A 21,025-nucleotide genomic window follows, 5' to 3' on the forward strand; every position below is an offset into this window, starting at 1 on the left:
TCCTACCTCATGGAGATTAAAAACCACACTACTGGAAGACCATTGGACTAATGAGGAGATCAAAGAAGAAATTAAAAAATTTTTTGAATTGAACGACAAGGAGGACACCAATATCCTAAATGTATGGGATGCAGCAAAAGCAGTAATAAGAGGAAAATATATAGCAATAGAAGCTCACATCAAGAAACAAGAAAGAACGCAAAGAAACAACCTAATCTCGAAGCTCAAAGATCTAGAAAAAGAACAACAAAAAAACCCCAAAACCAGTAGAAGAAAAGAAATAATAAAAACCAAAGCAGAAATAAATGAAATTGAAACTAAAAAAACAATCCAAAAGATCAATGAAACCAAGAGCTGGTTCTTTGAAAAAATCAATAAAATAGACAAACCCCTAGCCAGGCTCACAAAGGAAAAAAGGGAGAAAGCACAAATAAACAGGATCATCAATGAAAGAGGAGAAATCACAACGGACACAGCAGAAATCAAAAGAATAATCAGTAACTACTATGAACAGTTATATGGAAACAAGTTTAACAATCTAGAGGAGATGGACAAATTCCTACAACTCTACAATCACCCAAAGCTAGATAAAGAAGAAATAGAACACCTAAACAGACCAATTACAATTAGCGAAATTGAAATGGTAATCAAAAACCTCCCCAAAAACAAAAGCCCAGGACTGATGGATTTACAAATGAATTCTACCAAACATTCAGAGACGAATTAGTGCCTATCCTTCACAAACTCTTCCAAAAAATTGAGAAGGAAGGGACAATACCAAACACGTTCTATGAAGCCAACATTACACTAATACCAAAACCGAACAAGGACAACACAAAAAAGGAAAACTACAGGCCAATCTCCCTAATGAACACTGATGCAAAAATCCTCAATAAAATTTTAGCTATCAGAATCCAACAATGTATCCATAAGATAATTCACCACGACCAAGTTGGATTCATTCCAGGGGCACAAGGATGGTTTAACATCCGAAAATCAATCAACGTTATCCAACACATCAACAAAAAGAAATATAAAAACCATATGATAATATCAATAGATGCTGAGAAAGCTTTCGACAAAGTGCAACACCCATTCATGATAAAAGCCCTTGAAATTCTTGGGATACAAGGAACATACCTCAACATCATAAAGGCCATCTATGACAAGCCAACAGCCAGTATCATTCTCAATGGTGAAAAGCTGAAAGCAATTCCATTAAGATCTGGAACAAGACAAGGATGTCCACTCTCACCATTGCTTTTCAATATAATACTGGAAGTCCTAGCCAGGGCAATAAGACAAGAGAAAGACATCCAAGGAATCCAAATAGGAAAAGAAGAAGTCAAACTATCACTATTTGCAGACGATATGATATTATACATAGAGAACCCCAAAAACTCCACAGAAAAGCTAATTCAACTCATCAATCAGTTCAGTAAAGTGGCAGGATACAAAATCAACACGCAAAAGTCAGTAGCCTTGCTATACACAAACAATAAATCTGAAGAAGAAGAAATCAAAAAGACCATCCCTTTTGTTATTGAAACAAAAAAAATCAAATATTTGGGAATAAATCTAACAAAAGAGGTAAAGGACCTATACAAAGAAAACTATAAAACACTGTTAAAAGAAATAGAAGAAGACACAAAGAAATGGAGAGACATCCCCTGCTCATGGATTGGAAGAATAAACATTATTAAAATGGCCATCCTTCCAAAAGCAATATACAGATTCAATGCTATTCCAATCAAAATTTCAATGTCATTCTTCAAAGAAATAGAACAATTATTGATGAAATTCATATGGAATCACAAAAAACCCCGAATAGCCAAAGCTCTCCTGAAAAAAAAAGAAGGGAATGGAGGCATCAGACTCCCAGACTTCAAACTATACTACAAAGCCATAATCATCAAAACCGCATGGTATTGGAACAAGAACAGACATACAGACCAATGGAATTGAATAGAAAATCCAGAAATAAACCCACAGGTTTATGGTCAACTAATCTTTGACAAAGGAGCAAAGACTATGCATTGGAGCAAAGAAAGTTTGTTCAATAAATGGTGCTGGGAAAACTGGGTCGCTACATGCAAAAGAATGAAGCTTGACCACCACCTCACACCATACACAAAAATCAACTCAAAATGGATTAAAGAACTAGACATAAGACCTGAAACCATAAAATATATAGAAGGAAATATAGGCGAAACACTACGTGATTTGCACATCAAAGACATCTTTACAGACACATCACCCAAAGCAGTGATAGTGAAGGCAAAGATAAACAGCTGGGACTACATCAAATTAAAGAGCTTTTGCACAGCAAAAGAGACAATAACAAAAACAAAGAGAAACCCCACCAACTGGGAGAACATTTTTGCACCCAACACTAATGATAAAGGACTGATCACAAAAATCTGCAAAGAGCTGATGAGTCTCAACAACAACAAAGAAAATAATCCAGTCAAAAAATGGGCAGAAGAGCTTAAAAGAAACTTCTCTGAAGAGGAAATGCAAATGGCCAACAGGCATATGAAAAAATGTTCAACATCACTTGTCATCAGGGAAATGCAAATCAAAACTACCATGAGATACCATCTTACACCAGTGAGAATGGCACATATTAAAAAAACTAGCAACAACAAATGTTGGCGAGGGTGTGGAGAAAAAGGAACTCTTCTGCACTGTTGGTGGGAGTGCAAACTGGTCCAACCACTGTGGAAAGCTGTGTGGAGATTTCTGGACCTACTAAACATAGAGCTTCCATATGACCCAGCAATTCCACTCCTAGGTATTTACCCAAAGGACACAGAAACATCAATTCCAAAGAACACCTGCACCCCTATGTTTATAGCAGCACTGTTTACAATAGCTAAGCTTTGGAAACAACCCAAATGCCCAAAAATAGATGACTGGATCAAGAAGATGTGGTACATATATACCATGGAATATTACTCAGCATTCAAAAAAGATAAACACATGCAATTTGCTGCAACATGGATGGCGCTGGAAGGGATCATGCTCAGCGAAATAAGCCAAAAAGAAAAAGAAAAATACCGGATGGTCTCACTCATAGCAGGAATCTAGAAAACTTAAATAAGGGACCAGGAAAATGAATAACTATAAGAAAGTGAAAATCAAAATCAACAAAAAACTATGAACCAGAGACACTTTTAGGGGGGCGGGGGCGGGAGGGGAGGGATTGGGGTCAGAATGGGGGGCTGCAATTGTATGGGGAATATAACAATAAAATTTATAAAAAAAAAAAAATTACAAATAGGAAAAAAAAAAAAAAAACTCTTCTCTGTCCCATTTCCTTCATCAATATCACAGGACTATGCTATTATACAGCTGTGACTATATAGTATAATTTTATCGACATAACACATAGTGCTCAAAAAATTTCATGTGTACCATTGCTCAGATGTGGTGCTGGAGGCCATGAGATGGCAAATGTGAGGAAATAAGCTATGTGTCAAGGAAAATGAGGTGGAAAGCAGGGAGTCTGCTGTGTCATGTCCAGGAGTGCCTGCTCCAGCCCTACACCACCAGCCTCCAGAATTTCAGTTACATGAAGACTCCAGACCCCATTTGGGCTAAGTCACTAAGGCAGAATTCCTGTTCCGCCGAGCTCCTGTTCCGTGCAGCAAGACATATAGACGGGCCAGAAGCTGGAGAGCTGCCAGTCTCCAGAGCAGCCCTAAGCACTAGCTACTCCCCGCCTCTCCTCCACTTGCTAAGCGGTCTCTCCCATGCATTTCTCTCTCTCCATGTTCCCTTCTCTAATGTCCTCCTTCCTTATCAGATCACTGTACCTATACTCTAAGTCAAGACTTCTATGTACTAGTAATTGTTGCTACCTCCTAACTTTACCCACAACCCACCTAGGCCTCTCCAGCATATCTGTTATCAGTTTTGACTTTCAGTTCCTACACTAACTTTCTCATCCCATTTTACCCCAAATTCTGGAGAGGACTGTGATGTCCTGTTCTGTTTGGGTCAAGATCAGCCTGTTGACTGGCGGTCCCTGGGTCTGGTACTGTAACCATTCTATGATTTGGAGGATGGATGGATTTAGGAACATGGCTGCACACCAAAGCCAGTTAAAGACTCATTTCAAATTATTCACATGTTAGAAAATATAACCCAATAAACTATATCTGGAAAATCCTGCCCTCAAGTCCTAATCCCAGTTCTTTGATTAACCTACTATGTGACAGCTTGAAGATCTCTCTGTGCCTTTCTTCATCTGTAAAAATAAGGAACTCATATCTGTTACCTCTTGAGGTTGCAAAGAGGAACAATAAAATTGATTTGCAAAGTGTTTTACTGCCATAAAGTGCTTTGTTGAAAATGGCCGGTATTTAAATAGCCTGATTTGTTGCAGTTTGTAATAAAGAGAGGTATTTTTAAAATGTATCTTAAATAAATACATGTTAATTTCAGTTTCCTTCCTATTGTCACTTTTGTGAAAGTCATTAGAATCAAGGAAGAATAGTATGAGATGATGCTAATGAAAGTCTTCCATCACACAGAATTCTTCCTCACACAAAAGATAAAATTGTAGTCCTCTAGCCTTAGTTTACCTTCTCAGAATCCATTTAACAGGCATGTCTGCACAGCTGTGTCCTGGGCTTTATGCTTAAACCTGTAGAATCAGAGTCATTGGGTGGAGCCGAAACTGACTTGCAAGGGTCGTTTCTCCCTTCTCTTCCTGTAACTGAGGGGTTAATACAATGAAGGGAGGATCACCTGAAAGTTTCCACCATTACCAGCCTCTGGACTGCATTGTTTTCAGACAGAATATTCAGGAACAACTGTTTTTCCACAGCAGATCCTCAGACCCCATGAGGAGAACAGAGAAGCGGGAGTAAGTAGAGACAGAGAATAGATGTGTTTTCAAGTTTTCTTCCCTCCCAAGGACTAAACCCTCTGGGCCCTGGGGATTGATCACTCCAGAATCTGTGAGTCAAGTTGTCCCACTGGAAAAAAAAAGGCACAGGGGATTTTTGTACCTATGCCTGTTAGCTATTGGTGGGACTTGGAAGTGGGGCAGTGATATTAATTCTCTGGTATATCCAGCCTGTCCACACTGCCAGAGCAAACCTTCCAGCCATGAGAATTTGACCATAGGGGTTATTGTGAGTTGTCAGGTAAAGGAGAAATGGGCCTAGAATTGACTGGTTCTTACATATTCTCTTCCACCATATGGACTTGCGTGAGAATTCACTGCCTCCAGAATTTCAGAAATACAGGAGCAAGTACAACTCTACTTGGCTCCTTCATTCTGTGGCCCTCAACACCCATATCATTACTCACAATCCAGCTCTCCCAGAAATATTAGTAGCAGTATAGCCAACAAACACCAGGGCCCCATTACAAAATCCAGAAATAAAAAATCAAAATCATTATAACAATTGCCAGACCGTAGTGCAGTGTTCTGCTTACTCGAGCCACTCAAACTTAATACCCCACACACCCATACAATGAACTCATTGAGAGAAAGCCCCCGTAGTTGTTTAATCTTTCATGTGTAGAAGAGAATTGAGCAGGTAGTCAGCACTGGGTATTTTGGAGTGAATTGAGAAGTCTAGTTTGCAATTGCGGAATCAAAGGCTAGCGTCAACATTCCAGCCAGGCTGTTGTGGCCTTTTTTTCAAAGATTTATTTTATTTATTTATGCATATAAGAACAGAGGTGTGTTGTGGGGGGGTGAGAGGATTCACCAGAGACCAAGTGGGAAGCAGAACAGGAGGATCTACTGAGATAGATCCACTGCTGAGGGGAGCAGCGGGAGAGACAGGAGAGGTCGGCTGAGCCACGTGGGCAAGCTCCCTGGCCGGCGATCGAACTCATGCCTCAGTGACTAGTGATAGCTTTATAGCACTGAGACATTAACCCCTCCACCAGGGAGGCCTCTGTTGCAACCTTTTAATCCCAAAGCAGAGAGTGTCTACTGCAGATAGAGGGCTGGGAGGACTGGCTACTTGGATAAAATTGGGAACTTCATTTCTGATACTTGAGAACATTGCTTCCTCTCAACCAAAGCAGCATTGCGTCCTTCAGGAATTAGGACTTGTAGGAAGAGAGAGAGAGAGAGAGAGAGAAAAGCACTGGGAAGACCTTTATTTCCCAACACCAGATAGCATGTATTTGTAGTGTTCTGCCCACTGGAGTGACACACCTATTACCACAGCACTGACTACACTGTAGGGGGTGGAGCTGATTTTTGCTTTCTCGTTTGTATTTACAGGTTTCTATTTGTTTGTATTTTCTCTGGTTCTCTCATTAAATCGTAAACTCTCCCAAGAGTTTAAGATTTTAATATGTGTCTTCTGCTTTAGCAATTCTCCAAAGTACCTGGTAGAGAGCTTGGCACAGAGAAGGTCGTCAATAAACCACCACTAATGGATAGAATTGCGCTGGAACAGCCCTGAGCATATTTGCAAGAATTGCTTGAGACCTTGAAAGTAGTCAGTGTCTGAGACCTGGAAATAGGTCACTCAGGCCCCATCAGTGCCTCTGGGAATGATTCAACTTTTCAAACTTTATTTCTACTAAGTTTGTTTTGCTTAAAGTCATCTCCAAAAGCAACTAAACATATGATGCCCTTAATCTTTCCCTGTTCTAGTATAGAATAAGCTCTGGTATAGAATAAATCGTAGCTGAAAGGTAGGCTCAAGGCTTAGTCGTAGATGGCCTAAGAGCCTTCATGTTAAAGGTAGACAGTGACACTCAAGCTGAGACAAATATAACTGTATTCTGTGAAAGTCTATTAGCATGAGGGAGATTTCAGTGGAGATTTCGGCACTGAAACTCCTGAAATTTTTTGCTGTGTCAGCCCTTTTTTGTTGTTGTTATGATGAATAAAATCAAAAGCAAATGTGTGGAGTTAACTAAAAATTAGGCATTCTAACTCCACGAGAAGAACTCCTGCCCTACGATTTGATAGGATCAGGCGTTAGGAGGAAGGAGGAAGGATTCAATTTTCAGCAGCTCTGCTCTGTCCCTGCAGCCGGCCATGTGTTCCAGTTTGGCCTTGATCTGCAGCCAGCGCTGTTTACTGTGTGACAGACAGCTGTTGCGCCCGGCTCTCCGCCATCACTCTTCAGTGCACACACCAGCCTGCCCCTGTGAGCCAGGGACTAGGGGAGCCCACAGCCCACCCTGTGTGCTAGTCTCTGTCTGGAAGGCTCAACATCAGTCCAGTACTGATCATCAAAGGGCCTCCCAAGAGACAGGCAGAATGGAAAATTCTCATTGACTTAAGACTACCAAGAAATGAAGCTTGCAATAGGCCGCCAACAATCGACTTGTCCTTTTTATCATATTCGGTTCTATTTTCAGCTTTGACAGTTCGCCCTTCACCTGCTGGACTCATTTTGAAATAGAGGCAGCGGGAGAGGGAAGCTCAGAGCAGTTTCATCATTGAGAGCTCCCTGCTTGAGCCCACAAGTCATACCCAGGGACTAAAGTGCTGCTGTGCCCAACACATGACAGCCCTTTGTGAAAATTCTAGTCCTCATTACCAGGCTCTTCAGTCTCACCACCATATTTTTATTTAATATTTTAAATGTTTTTCACAAAATAATTTAGTGCAGTATAGAATATGAGTGTCTGTGTGTGTATTCTTTCCTGATATGTGTGTATATATGTGTAGGGGTGTGGGGGTGTTATTTTTCAGCATGTGTGTGTGTGTATATACCATTAGAACAAAGAACCAAATGGATGCAATAAAAGCAATATTTTTTACACTGTATTTTTTAATACAGTGTTCTAGTTGCTTTCATTTTATATTTTCTATTACTGAATAGCAATGATTAAGATGAAGTGGAAGCATTGTGAAGCCCAAAATTCAAAAACTCACCTTTTTCTTTAGCATGACTTATTTTATCTATTTCATTGACAAAGAGCCTGGTTGACCACCTATTCATGGTAGAGGCTGTGCAACCGAAGATGGACAGGTCATCTCCCAAATTAGCAGTTAATTCTGTGATGTTCACAGCTGGGCAAATTCCTTTCAAAGTTTGTTTCCAAGAAAAATGTCAAATTCAAAAGTAGCTGATGCCTACAGATAACTGCTGTACGCTTGGCAGCCTTTCTGTTCAAGCAGAAAGAGCAAGGAGGGGCGTGTTGGAGGGATCTGAAATCAGAGCATCCTGCCAACTTCACATTCACAAGACTGTCCTTACATGTTAAAGTGGCAGTTTCCATTATAGACCCATTTTCAGACCTTTGTAATCCATGCCTAACTTGGCATTACTAACTTTTACCAGAGAAGAAATAACTAACTTTATTTCTTGGTAGTGTTATCCATGAGAATTTTCTTTCCTGCCTGTCTCCCGGGAGGCCCTTTGATGATAAGTCCTGGTCTGATGTTGAGCCTACCAGCCAGAGACTAGCGCTCAGGAGGGGTTGCTGGTTCCTCCACAAGTGCCTGGCTCACAGGGGCAGGTATGGTGTGCGTGCTGCAGAGTGATGGCAGAAAGACTGTGAAAGACAATGAAATTTATCTTACCAATTTGCTTTCAGGATAAGAAAACTAGTAGAAAAAGCATAGCAGTGATTGAAAATTTCAAGATATCTCTTTACCATATCTGACTTCATTCATGTGCATTGGACACTTGGGTCATATTTTCAATTAGGAAAGGAATACATAATTCCAGTCTAGCTGTTCTGTTCCCCACTCTGTCTCTGGTGAATCCTCTCACCCTCCCACCTCTGGCCTATACCCCAGTTCTTGTATGCATAAATAAATCTTTTAAAATAAAATAAAACCTGGGGCAGCTATGAAGAAGTTTTTGGAGCTTGGTTTTTTTTTTTTCCCTAATGCAACCAACGCTCCAGTAAAGTGGTATAAGGGAGAATGGTACTGTGGCTAACTGATAGCCCCAAACCTCTCTTAAAGCAAAGCAAGTTTAAGAGATAATAGTGTTTATGACACTCTCGAATTATTTTTAGCACCAGCTGGTTGGATCAGCTTCCTCGCTTTGAGATGATGCTTCAGTACCTACTTGTACACAGGGCGTGGGCAATTATCCAGCTGGAAATAATTGCTACAACTGATTGAGCACTTATAGTGTCAGAGCCTTTAAAATACATTTGCTGACATCCCCAAGAGTAAGCACTTATAGTATAAAAGAGTCCAATAATAGATATTATTGCTTGTACTACAGAGATGAGGGCTCTAACATGCACCAAGATTCTTTAACTGACCTAAGCATACTAGTAACATTGACTGCCCCCGAATTTGAAAGTCTGAAGCTGCTACAGAACATTAAAACCCATCATCTTCCCCCTACTGCCTTTCAGGCACTTCTCCCTCTTGAAGGGAAATTTCTATATAAGATGTGTTTTGTCATCAATTCCAAAGAACACCTGCACCCCTATGTTTATAGCAGCTCTATTCACAATAGCTAAGCTTTGGAAACAGCCCAAATGCCCAAAAATAGATGACTGGATCAAGAAGATGTGGTCCATATACACCATGGAATATTACTCAGCATTCAAAAAAGATAAACACATGCAATTTGCAGCAACATGGATGGCGCTGGAAGGGATCATGCTCAGCGAAATAAGCCAGAAAGAAAAAGAAAAATACCGGATGGTCTCACTCATAGCAGGAATCTAGAAAACTTAAATAAGGGACCAGGAAAATGAATAACTATAAGAAAGTGAAAATCAAAATCAACAAAAAACTATGAACCAGAGACACTTTTTGGGGGTGGGGGGCGGGAGGGGAGGGATTGGGGTCAGAATGGGGGGGTTGCAATTGTATGGGGAATATAAAAATAAAATTTGTTATTTAAAAAAAATAATAAAATGTGTTTTGTCACTTAATGAGAGAAATTGGGTCTACATTTCATGGGAGGATTTGTTCTTCAATTACTACAATTATTGGAGACTTTTATTTCTACTTAGAAACAGTAATCAAAATGTAAAAATCTAAATATCAGAAATTTAACATCAGCTGTTTGTTTCACTATGGAAGCATTTCTACTGACAGAATGAGAGTTTTCAGGTAGCAAATAGCTGTTAATTTTATTAATGCTTTTTAGGCAGCAGCCCATAAAGTGAGACCTTTCCTGGTAAACTTCATTTGTTTTGCTTAAATAATTAGATGAATCAAATACATTGAACATCAGATGACCAAATCACCAAAGGGATTAAAGGTGACAAGACAGTCCGTGATAGTTTTGATCACTTGAGGCAGAATAGAAAAGATCACTGGGCAAGGAGTTGAGATGCTATGAGATCTAATCTTGGCTTTCAATTTCTTTATTTTTTTAAATTAAAATTTTTTTCCCAACACCATCCATGATAGCCCTTTGACCATGCTCCCTCCACATTCCCTCTTAACTCAGAAACATCACGTTGTTTATTAGTATCCACTAGTTTTTACAAGTATTTAACTTCTTCAAATCGGCTGATGTGTAAATGTCCGATATTTGTTGCTGTTACTCTGATGCTTTACTACACCTCATTGCCTCAACCTCCCTCCATTTTTGCTCTAAATGGCAACATTTTGTCTTCCCTTGTGACTGAATAGTATTCCATTGTGTGGATAGACCACCTCATCTTGATCAGTCCTCTCTCGGTGGGTACTTAAGTTCCCATATCCTAGCTATTGGAAATAATGCTGCAGGTAACATTTTAGGGAATATAATTTCTGAGTTGATGGTTCTCAGGTTGAAGTCCAAAAGTATTTCCATTTTCAGTTCTATAAGATGAATGAATCTAGATCACTTTCCACAGTGCCTGCATCTGTTGACATTCCCACCAGCAGTGTAATGGGGTTCCTCCTTCTGCAGTCCTCTCCAGCACGTGTTGTTGAGTCTTTTCAATACGTTCCATTCTCATGGGCATGAGATGATACCTCATTGTGGTTTTGACTTGTATCTCCCTTATCAACAGCAATGATGAACATTTTTCCAAGTATCTATTGCCATCTGAGAATCCTCCTTATTGAATTGTCTGTTCAGATTTGCTTTCCATTTATCAATTGGATTAATTGGGAGTTTTTTTATTGTTAAATTGGCTATTAACATTTGGCTATTAACCCCTTGTTGGTTGTGCAATGTGTATTTTCTCCCATTCAGTAGTATGTCTTTTTAATCTGCTTATATTTTCTTTAAATGTTTAAAAGCTTTTTAATTTGAGGTAACCACATTGATTTTTGCTTTTATTTCCCTTGTCATCAGAGTCAAGTCTCCAAAAACATCTTTGTCATTGACAGCAACCAAAGTTAAATTTCTTAAGCTCAGTAAATCTAGAATTCTTGTTCGGTAAAAAGCACTAAATAATATCTAACTCCGCTCAGCTATAAATTTCTATGATATATTCAACAGACCCCCTCACTATACAGGAGTCTTGGTTAGAGACCACCTTTGAACACTACTATTTAAAAAAAAAAATGATGTCAAGAATTCATCACTGACACTTTGATTATATCCACATGTTCCAACATGTTGCATTGTCAGCTTAAATCAATGCAAGTTCTCTCTCAGGTTGTAGTCTGTCCAGGGTTAGGAAGGCAGAATGGAAACCACTTCAAAGTTAGTAAGTTCGCTGTCAAGTCTCTCTGTGGCCACTGCTGCCTCTCCATTTCCCACAAACCCACCAGTTAAAAATATATTGGTTTCATAATTGAAGGACATTCTATAAAACACCTAATTTGTATCCTTCAAAAATGCCAAGGTCAAAGAAAGGAGGAAGAAGTTGTTGCAGACTGAAGGAAGCTAAACAGATTTATCATTAAATGTTGTGTGGTTTCAGGGGTTGGATCCCAGATAAGGGAGAAAATATAGATACTATTGAAATAATTGATAAGTTTGAATATGGACTATAGATTAGGTAATAGTATTAAATCAATGATAAATTTCCTGAGCTTAGGACTCCACTTACATTATGTAAAAGAATTCTTTGTGCTTTTAGCAAATACATACTGAAGCATTTAGAAGTAAAGGGGCATGATATATCAAATATACCCTCAAATGAGTCAAAGGAAAAGAATATGAATGTGTGTATTTATATTATAGAGAGAATATCTCTCTAGACATATATGTCTTCATACATATATGTGTGTATATAAATATAGAGATTATTAAAACAGATGGGTACAAGCTATTAGTAAATCTGAGCAATAGGTATATTAGAATTCCTCATATATTCTTGCAGCTTTTCTGTAACTTTGAATTCATTTATTTATTCATTATTTATTTATTTACTTATTTATTTTAGGAGAGAACATGGATGCAGTCCCCCACTACCACAAACTACACACTCGAGTTTCCCACATTTGGGGGAAATCACAGAGGTTAGCACATCTGGAATGCAATGGATGAGCCTTGCAATGGATGGGCAAGCCATCTTCATTATCATGGTTTCTCTCCTACCAGGTAAGTGTGGAATTTATTTTAAAACAAAGTTACAGAAAGATGGAGATAATAGCTGAATATAATTTTTGCTGTATTGTTCTTTGAATTTGGTGAGCGATAAAAATTGTTTGCCCCTTTATAGTCAATGCAAACGTGGTTGTGATTTCTTTTATTTTCTGTTCCCTGAGGCAAGACACCTGGATGACTCTTCTGGAAGACATTGTGGTGTGGTGCTAACAGGGAAGTGCTGGGATCATAGTTACTCAGTTCTGAATCTCTCTATGCCTTAGTTTCCACATTTGTGAAACAGACATAAATAAATAGTACCTGATTCATAAAGTTGTAGTAAGGATCCAATGTGATAAATCTAGTAAAACACTTGAAAATAATTGAAAGAAGGGTCTTGAGAAGATAATTGTACGTTTAATCGTATTAGTCACATTATTCACAATCACCCAAATGGAGAAGCAACCCAGCTGTCCCCCGATGGAGGAATGTGGTAAACAAGGTATGCACTTACAATGGAATAGGATTCACTCTTTTGTTTGTTCTGTTCTAATCCCATATTTTTAATTTCCTTTTTTTTTAAGTTAGCCAGAGCTAACGCAACACATAGGTTCGCAACTCTTCAGATGGAAGTCACTGTACCACACCCACCACCAAAGCACTCATAATTCTCTACCATAAGCCACTGGGCTCCTCCTTCCCTCCCCCATTACTCCTCACCTGCTGCTCTTCACACCTGCTACAACATGGGTGAACTTTGAAGACATTCTGTAAGTGAAATAAGCCAGTTCTAAAAAAGACAAATTCTGTGTGCTTTCAATCGTAAGCACTATCAAGCGTGGTCAGACTCATAGAACGTGCTTGCCAGGAGCCAGGGAGGAGCCATGCAGAGCTCTTGTTCAAGGGTTCTAGAGTTTCAGTTGTGCAAGATGGAAAAGTTCTGGAGATGTGCATATATTTAGCTTATTGAACTGGCCTCAGAAATGTTCAAGGTGGTAAATATTGTTAAATGCATTTTACCATAGTGAAACAATAGGGAAAAATAATGGAAAATAGTCTTTTTAGTAAGATATTTTATTTTACCTTAAAGACACACTTGGAAAAATGCATGACCTATAGCACTTCAATAGTCTTTGCTTTTTCTCTTTAAATTTTCTGATTCAGAACGAGGTTTTTTTAATATGTTCTGTGATCTCATATAGATATCTCATTGATATAGAAACAGTTCTCTGAATTCAAGTGGAAACAATTGACTTTTTCCTAGGGTAGTTCAGGGGCCCCTGGGTGGGATAAACCCTGTGAGGAAGGAAGTGCCTGGAATCAGATATCCAAGCAGGGATCAGGAGCACAAGTGGTCCGCTCTCTGTGGGGTGGCACTAAAAAAGCTGGCAGACGACCAGCTTGCTGTTTATGTAATTGAAGGAGAGCTACAACAGATTCTGATTCTTGGTCCAGCAGTGGGTCACTGTAAACGCTCTACAGGCCATAAAAGGAGACTAAGAGGTGGCCTATTCAAGCACATGAGGAATAAATAATGTCCATCAGACCTATGGCATTCGAAGCTTCCATCACTCTGACAGCAGGAAATCGCTGGGCGCTGCAGAGTAACTGAGTGATGGAATATGACACAAAGTTGAAGGAGCACAATAAAGTCATCTCATCTTTGAGGACGTGGCTATAATTTCCCAGTACCTTGGAATAAACTTAACAAGAACTATGCAGAGCCAACATAAAGAAAAATACAATATTTTACTGGGGAAGATGAAAGTGGTCCTAAATAAATAGGATAAAATGTCATGATCTCAAACAAGGATTCATGCTGTAAGTTTTCAGATCTTCTAGATTTCATTGATAAATACAATGTAATTCCATGGAAAGTAACAATTCAAAAATTATGTAACAAAAGAATTAAGAATGGAATGAAAACTCTCAAGTAAAAAAACAATATCTGGCATGATATTAGACACATAGATGAATCAAACAGATTCTAAATTCTGAAACATCCAAGAATATACAAGGATTTAGAATTATTGAATCACTCTTGCAATCAATACACAAAGAATAGATTTTTAATCAACAGTGCTTTGTAATTTTGTTAACTCTGAAAGAATACAGTTAGCTTCCTTACCTAACACCCTATATTAACCTATAATTTTGTATCTCAGTAGGGTTTGAATCAGATATCCTGAATATGCAATCAATGTATTACTCATGTCATTAAAAAAAAAACTCAAAAGGCCAATATAATTTTGAAGGGGTATTACATTTTATGTCAAATTTAATATTTGCCAAATAATAACAAAATAATCACATCCAAGTTTAGCCCATCAAACTGGAATTTATAAAAGTGATAACACAATAGCCAATGAGATCTCAAGAGCTGGGCAAGATACACAGCAGCAGCAGATGGGCTGCAGGGCATGGTGTGGGACAGGCACAGTACTCTGTGCCCTCTCCAGGTGCCCCACTCTCCCCAAGTCTTCACTTATTCCCCCCAGAAGCTCCTGGTATAGACTTTCAAGGAGCAACTTGTCAATATGCATCCAAAGTGTTAAAATATGTTCAGACCTTTTTCACCCAGCTCACACCATGAAAAATATGTTAAGAAATGAGAACATCTGGGCCTCCCCGGTGGCGCAGCGGTTGAGCGCTGGGTTGCGAGGCTGCCCGCAGCCTCTGCGGCGCCGGTTCGATCCCCGGCTGCTCCCCGGCCACCGGAGGAGGGTCCCACATGGCGCGCAGACCTCTCCTGCCGCCCGCTGCTCCCCTCAGCAGTGTACTTCGGTCCTTCTGCCTGCTCTGCTCCCCGTTCTGGCTCTGGTGAATTCTCTCACCCTCCCGCGCTTCTGACTGTACCCAGTGCATGTATAAACAAAACAAACAAACAAACAAATAAATAAATAAATAAACATGCCTCTATAAAAAAATTTAAAAAAAAAGAAATGAGAACATCAATGTAGAAATATAAGCTATGTAACCTGAAAATATGAAATATTTTCCTGCTGCAGTACCCCTAGAAATACTGAATTAAAGATAGACTTTTTTTTTAAATGCTGGCGGAAAGAAGAAAGTGGGGAGAGGGGGGGAAACAGTAAAATAGAAATTCATAAGCTAAAACTTCAGTAGCCTCAGAGGGTTCCAAGTATAAGTAATCAAGGGGCTTTTTTAAAATATGGGAAATACATTCAAATGATTCAAAATTCACATCTTGTAAAAAAAAAAAAAAAAAGGTAGAGAAAAAATTTATTCCCAAACTTTTCCTTAAACCACTCCCCAGAGACCACCATTGTTTTTTGTTGAGGTGGTGGTGTACATATTCTTATTTTTAAATTAATATATTTTTTAAGGAAATGCCTTTTTCTTACATCCTTTTAAATTTTTTTTTGACAGTGTAGGGTTTCTCCCCTCAGGTTTGGTCACTGTAGTTCCCACCACCAAAGCACCCTTCGTCCATCACCACAGTACTACAGTGTCCCCCTCTCTTCCCCTTTTAACCCCGTTCCCCTCCACCTCCCCACCCCTCTCCGGTCTTGGATGCCTCAGATCTGTGGTCAGCTTGCAAGGTTTGTCTTTGCCCAGAGACAACCAGACAACCACTGTAACCAGTTTCCTGTGTGTTCTTCCTTCCACATCTTGTTTCTTGTGCAAATAAGCCTTTTTAGATTTTTTCTTGTTCTACAGCTTGCTTTTTTCCCAGCATCCCTTATTTGCCCTTGTTCCTTTTTCCCTCTCCCCTCCCTCTTAGCCTCACAGTTCTCACTGAGTTTACTAATATCCACTCATTTCATAAGGATTTTACTTGGTCAAATTGTCTGCTCTGTAAATGTCCAGTATTTGTTTTTGTCATTCTGATTTGCTTTACTGCCCATTGTTCCCTGCAATTCCTTCCATTTTGCTGCAAATGGCAGCATTTCACCTTTTCTTATGGCCGAAGAGTGTTCCATAGGTGTGGATACAGCACCTCTTCTTGATCCATGTGTGAATACACACCTTTCTTCTTTTTTTTTTTAAAAAGATTTATTTATTTATTTATACAAGCACTGGGTAAGGTCAGAAGCACGAGAGGGTGAGAATTCAACAGAGCCAGAGCGGGGAACAGAACAGGCAGACCGACGAAATACACAGTAAGACTATGTCATTCCTACATATAAACAATTTTCTCATTCTTTTTTATCGGTTACACTGTATTGTATTTAATGGTTAAACATAATCAGTTGCCTATGGATAGGCATTCGATTGTTGGCAGTCTTTTTTTTTAAGATTTATGTATTTATGCATGCAAGAACTGGGGTACAGGTCAGAGATGTGCAGGGTGGGGGTGTGAGGACTCACCGGAGACAGATTGGGGAACAGAACAGGCAGACAGACCGAAGTACACTGCTGAGAGGAGCAGTGGGTGAGTCAGGAGAGGTCTGCTGCACCATGTGGGTTAGCTCCCTGGTCTTGGATCGAACTCATGCTGCAGTGGCTGTGGATAGCTTCATAGATTGCATCTTAACCCCTTGTACCACCAGGGAGGCCCCTGTTGCAGTCTTTAACCACCATAAATAAAGATTGAATGAATAACACTGAGCATCTGTAGGGAAAAAAAAATACCAGTATAATAGAATCCTGTGTATATAGCAAGTAAGGGCTCTTTATCTAATTGTCTTTCTTAGCTGTTGGGCTAGTCTGCACACCATCTATGTGAGAGTAACTGTTTCCCCTAACTCACACCAAGATAATGTTTATGAATTTTTTGTATCACTTCCCACTTAATAATGGAAAAATAGTGTCAGCAGTGAATTAATTCCCAATTTTCTTTTCATGGGGAAGGTTGAATGTCATTTCCTAGGTTTAAGCCAATTATATTTCCTTTACATAAACTTCTCATGTACTTTATTCACTGTTCAGCTATGTTTTTGGTCTTTTTCTTGTTGATTTGGTGGAGATTTTATGTTAAGGAAATTAGCCCATTGCTTATGATTTTTTTAAAGATTTATTTATTTATTTGTTTATTTATTTATTTATTTATACAAGCACCGGGTACAGTCAGAAGTGCAGGAGGTCGAGAGAATTCACCAAAGCCAGAGCGGAGAACACAACGGGCAGACTGATGAAATACACTGCTGAGGGGAGCAGCAGGTGGCAGGAGAGGTCTGCGCGCCATGTGGGACCCTCTCCTGGTGGCCAGGGATTGAACCAGTGCTGCACAGGCTGCAGGCAGCTTCGCAACCCAGCGCTCAACTGCTGCACCACCAGGGAGACCCCCTTTGTTTATGATTTTAAAGTATTTTTTTAGTTTCCATTCACCTTTTGATTCTTTTAGCAATTTAATTGAAGAATAACTGACATACAATAAATTGCTTAGATTTAAAGTGTGTGACTTGAAAAGTTTTTAACAGTTTTATTTAGATACAATTGGCATGCACCTGTTTAAAGTGTACAGTTTCATCAATTTTTACCTATGTGTACACTCATGTAATTATCACCACAATCAAGATAATGATTTATGATTTATCTCTCTTGCCCCTCTCAGCCTCCAATTCCATCCCTGCTTTCTGTAGCTATTGATCGATTTGCATTTTTCTAAGTTTTATATAAACAGAAACATACAACATATTATCTTTTTTTATGAATACTTTCTCTCTACATAGTTATTATGAAATTCATCTATGTTGTGTATATGAATACTTCATTTTATGCTGCTGAATAGCATTCTACAGTCATCCCAAAAGAATTTCAAATGTGTTCTGAAAAGGCACACAGACACACACACACACACACACACACACACATATTCGGGGGAAGGGAGAGAGAAAATATGACAAAATTAAATGAACAAAATGTAAACAATTGATGAAACTAGGTAGAGAATATATGTGAGTTCACTGAACTATTGTTTTTTTTAAAAAACAGCTTTTTGAGGTCAAATTCATCAGCATACAATTTACTCATTTAAAGTATACAATTGGTTTTTTGTATTGTTTTGTTTTGGTATCTTTATGGTTTCAGAGATTAGGAGATAGACATATTTGGGAGGTGATTATTTTGGCTACCACAACATCTCTGTAAAGGTTCAAATTTTTTGCCCATTGAAAAGTTAGTTTTCTTTTAGTGTTTTTACCTTATATATTCTGGATACAAGTTCCTCATCAGCCATATGTTTTGCGTAGTGGTACAGGATCTCAAAATTCAGGGAAGTGATCAGGATTGGGAATATAAATTCAGAGTTGAGTTGTTTATTTATTTATTTTTTTTTGCTATATCTTTTTTTTTAATATTTATTTATTTATACAAGTACTGGGTACAGTCAGAAGCGCGGGAGGGTGAGAGAACTCACCAGAGCCAGAGCGGGGAGCAGAGCAGGCAGAAGGACCGAAGGACACTGCTGAGGGGAGCAGCGGGCGGCAGGAGAGGTCTGCGCGCCATGCGGTACCCTCCTCCGGTGGCCGGGGAGCAGCCGGGGATCGAACCGGCGCCCGCGGGCAGCTTCGCAACCCAGCGCTCAACCGCTGCGCCACCAGGGAGGCCCCAGAGTTGAGTTGTTTAATAGATGTTTTCAAAGCAATGGAACTGAGTGAAATCACTTAGGAGAAACAAAAATGGTCTATGGACCACGCCTCGGGCAGCCTTTATAATTTATAGGCCTAAAAGGGGGTAAAATACCAGTAAGGAAAAGGCAAAGACAGAAATGTGCTCCCTGTTGCTTCCCATTATCTTAAGTAATGATGGGAATTTATTAAACAAACAAACAAACAAATAAATAAAAGATACGATTGTTTTTGATTGGGTATCTTAAGTAATGATGGAAACTTATTAAACACTTAAATAAATAGGAAATAAATAGGTAAATAAATAAATAAATAAAAGATATGATTGTTTTTGATTGGGTGGCCTATGTGGTAAGAAAAAAAAAAAAAAAACGACAGGCAAGTGACATACCAGGAATTCCAGTGAATTTCAAGACGGGACTCTTCCTTTTCCAGTGGCAGGGGTTGCACAGCCCTTGTCTATACCAGCAGCCACGCTGCCCAGGGGTCACTGCTATCCATTCAGGTCTTGAGGTCAAGAAGATAAGGCCGCCCACCCAGCAAAAGGGTCAACTGCATCAGTAAGACTGGCGGGCAATCCCTGGAGATGACTGAGCCCTAAGCAGCAATGCCAGGTCTTGGGACCTGTTTGGCTCGTGCAAAGAGTGCTTCTCCTGTCGGATATGCATGCTCTTGTTTTCAAAACTCAGTGTCCTATTACCAGAAGCTCATGGATAAGGCTTCAAGAAGATCAAAGACATCCTCCTCCAATATGACCAACCCCTGCTAATAGCTGGTGCGGGTCAGTGCCAGTGCAAGAAGCCCAAGGCCACGTGCTCTGTGCTACCAGAATCCCTCTGCAGAGCCCCCACCAACAACAGGGTTCGCCTCTGTATTGAACAAGAGATGTGACTTTAAAGAGGCATTAGGGGGCCTCCCCGGTGGCTCAGCAGTTGAGTGCTGGGCTGCGAAGCTATGCGAAGCCTCTGCAGTGCCGGTTCAATCCCTGGCCGCCGGGTGAGGGTCCCACATGGCACACAGACCTTTCCTGCCGTGCCTGCTGCTCCCCTCAGCAGTGTATTTCGTCAGTCTGCCTGTTCTGCTCCCCGTTCTGGCTCTGGTGAATTCTCTCACCCTCCCGTGCTTCTGACTGTACCCAGTGCTTGTATAAATAAATAAATCTTAAAAAAATAAAATAAAATAAAGAGGCATGGGGAAGGCCTTCAGGCTAAGGTGATGTGAACAAACATTATTTTCTCCTTTCCCCAAACCCCAGGAAAGTATAATAAATGAGTCTTCGTTCCTAAACTTACCAGTTTGGGGAAAGCAGTAGAGAAAACAACAATAACATTTTGGCAGTTGGAAAACAGATGGCTGTGTGATAACTGAGACAGCACCCCTAAGAAGCCCAAACCCCAAGCTGGCAGCAAGGAAAATTCAAAACAAACATAAGTTGCACCACAGTCCTTAAAAGAAACAAAAATGGCAACACAAGAAAAATTTGAAAGAAAGTGTGAAAGAGGGTTTCTAAATAAGGAGATGTGGGTAAAAGCTATTTGAGAGGAGAGTAAGAGTCCAGGTCCCTTATTCCAACTCTGATGAAGCAAGGGAGACCCTAGACTTGGCCAATACAACTCCACCCTACAGGTAGCCAGACATTTGCCCTCAGACAAGAGTTAAAAACTCATTTCCACAGACTGAGCTGTGAAGAGCAAGACCTAAAAATCTCTGACTTCAGTGCTTCTCTAGAAATGGACACCCACCCAGTTTCCCATCCAGTGAAATGCAGCATTGAGAACTCTTTCCACCAGCTCAGTGTGTGAACAAGCATTTTAGGCTGACACTTTCTTGGTCGTGATCAGAGAGCCACAGCATTACAAAGCCCAATAAAGAAAGCCTCCACCCCAGAAACATGGAAACAAAAATAGTCTGGAGGGGAAAAAGGGAACTATGGATGACAGAAATCTTCAAAAGTATATTCGTTTATCAATTCCTCCCTGGTGGCTCAGGGGTGAACGTCTCAGTACTATCAAGCCATCGCTAGTCACTGTGGCCTGAGTTTGATCCCCGGCCAGAGAGCTGACCCACATGGCGCAGCAGACCTCTCCTGACTCACCTGCTGCTCCC

This window comes from Talpa europaea (assembly GCF_964194135.1).
Source record: "Talpa europaea genome assembly, chromosome: 13".
Lineage (NCBI taxonomy): Eukaryota > Metazoa > Chordata > Mammalia > Eulipotyphla > Talpidae > Talpa > Talpa europaea.